Here is a 2,422-nt window from a genome sequence, read left to right as displayed (position 1 = left end):
TCTTTTAATATAATCTTTGAAATTTAAACAGCTATTGCTAGTGGAAAGAATAATTTCCTTCTGCTTGCCTCCAAAGATTAGTACTGTATTTCAAACAGCAAACGAGAAAGACTCTTACCTTGCTGCTTCTGATTAGGAAAAGAAATCATGAGCAGATGAAAGATCAGAAAAACCTCTACAAATATTCTTTCTTCACAGATAATGGAACTTTGAAGCTTTGAACTAATTAAAGATGTTTTTCATTGGAAGTCTCTACTTCTTGGGTGTTAAATATCAATTCAAAACTGGATTGAAAATCAGATACGTGCGCAAATCTCTAATGGCTCAAGTAGGTCCAAAATATTCCAGCCACTCATTGAGGCATTGAGAGCCATGTTTTCATCTCAGTCTGAGATTCTTAAGCTGCCAAGAAATGAGAAGGGGGATTTTATCCCGAGATGTCATTCATAACACAGATGCCAAAGTCAGCTACCGACATCCCTGGCTAGTCCTGTGGAACTCCAGTTAACAGCTGGCTGCTTGGGCTGCCAAAACAATCCACAATATTTTGAGCTCTTGCCTTTCTTCTGGCTTCCAGCCTTTGCAGAGAGAAAGAAAACACATAGTCATTCCATTTTTACTGTTGTAAAGAAAACCAGAAGATGGCATTTAAGGATGATTTGCGGATTGAAGAAAGGAAGATAAGCTTTAGATGATATAATCAAGGACACCATTAACCTGGAGGTTACCTGAGAGCAAATAAATAAAAGGAGTCCCTTTCTTGGAAGTTATAGGCTCTTAGGAGCAAGGCTGGGCCATCAGATATCATTTTTGTATGAAAAAATACGTGCCTCATCCTGCAGGTAGACAGACATGGCCTTGCAGGCTCCCCTCATCCTTGTGACCATTGTATGTGCTGAACTTGAATCTCAGAGACCTTTAGGGCTCAGATGAATTTCTTTCATAGGAAAGACAGAGGCAACAATTATATTTTTGTGTCTTATTTACACAGGTCTATTCTCATCATAATTACTCAGACATCCACCTTTAAATATCAAAAGAATAAGCCCATCAATATATGTAGTTCCCCCCTAAATAATGTAGATCTGAAATATCGGGTGTATATAAGAAGTAGAATTCTATCTAAACAACCACAGAAACAAAACTCGAAGCAAAAAAAAAAGTCAGACTTGTGATTACGAGAGCCAGGGGGTTGGGGGAGAAAGGGTTGGGGGACGGGGAATTGGAGGACGGTGGTCAAAGTCACACACTTCCAGTTATAAATAGATACTAGAGATGTAACGTACAACATGATGACTCTAGCTCACACTGCTGTATGATTTGCAGGAAAGTTGTTAAGAGAGTAAATCCTAAAACAAATACAAGAAAAAAAATTCGTTTTCTTTATTCTTCTTCCTTTTTATTGTATGTATATGAGAAGATTGTTGTTAGCTGTACCTACTGTGGTAATCATTTCACAAAATATGCAAATCAAACCATCATGCTGTATGGCTTAGATTTATACATGATCAGTGTCAGTTATTTCTCAATAAAAAAAAAATTGGATCAAAAACACTGCTGGACCAAAAAGATGGCAGAGACTGAAGGGAAATGGCAGCTGACTCAAAATGACTGGCAGAGACAGAGACTACTGGGAAAAACTAAAGAACAGCCCACATCTTACCAAAAAAAAGAGGAAGAAGTAGGATTCTAACATGATCTGATTGGGATTTTAATCTGTTATGATACATTTAGTTTAAGCTAATGGGTTTATAAGAAATTATAAAAGCATTCCAAAATTAGGCCCTAACACTTAAAAATATGTCAACGCATTTCAATAGCTTGTAAGGCCATTGAGGTTGCTTGTCTTAATTCCAGCCATATCATCAGTATCTACTATGTTATTGGTATAAAATAAGTGTTCAATAAATATTTATTGGTAAGAAGAAGGAAGGAGGGGATAAAAAGGAGGAGTGAGGGAGAGAGGAAAAGAGAAGAAGGGAGAGACTTAAAAACCTTTTAAAATTGTGATAACATTTAGAAACTAAAAGCTCACTAGATTTTTTTTTTTTTTTTTTTCAATTTGATCCTTTATAAATCCTGAACTTTTAAGAGCACAGGGCCAGTCCCTTAAGCCTCAGAATAGACTGTTTTCCCTCAGTTGAGATTTTCTCAGACAGGGATAACTAACCATCATAGGCCTAGATTTTTAAAATTAGTAACATAGCTCTTTCACCTGCAGAAGATTTCAATATAATTTTAATATGAAAGCTAAAGATCACAATTTTGATCCACCTGTTCCTGTTAAAATAATTACTTTACTGAGGGGAAAAACAAATGCACTAAAAACAAAGTAAAGTGTCATCTGGGAATGTTGAGTTGAGGCTCATAACATGCAATGATAACTAAAATTTCAAAGGCCAGATGGCTTATAACAAGAAAG

The 2,422-nt window shown here is 36.2% G+C and overlaps 1 non-coding gene across 1 annotated transcript; it reads right to left on the bottom strand.

Moving 5' to 3' along the window:
* Positions 1–2,109: 2,109 nt before the first annotated feature.
* On the bottom strand, positions 2,110–2,184 carry LOC130847222 (small nucleolar RNA R38). The gene has a single exon (XR_009052007.1). It is a non-coding gene; the product is annotated as a small nucleolar RNA R38 (small nucleolar RNA).
* Positions 2,185–2,422: the final 238 nt, after the last annotated feature.

This window comes from Hippopotamus amphibius, chromosome 2, assembly GCF_030028045.1.
Source record: "Hippopotamus amphibius kiboko isolate mHipAmp2 chromosome 2, mHipAmp2.hap2, whole genome shotgun sequence".
In the NCBI taxonomy this organism is placed as follows: domain Eukaryota; kingdom Metazoa; phylum Chordata; class Mammalia; order Artiodactyla; family Hippopotamidae; genus Hippopotamus; species Hippopotamus amphibius.
Note: the sequence above shows the minus strand (reverse complement) of the source record. Positions and strands in the feature narration are given on the sequence as shown.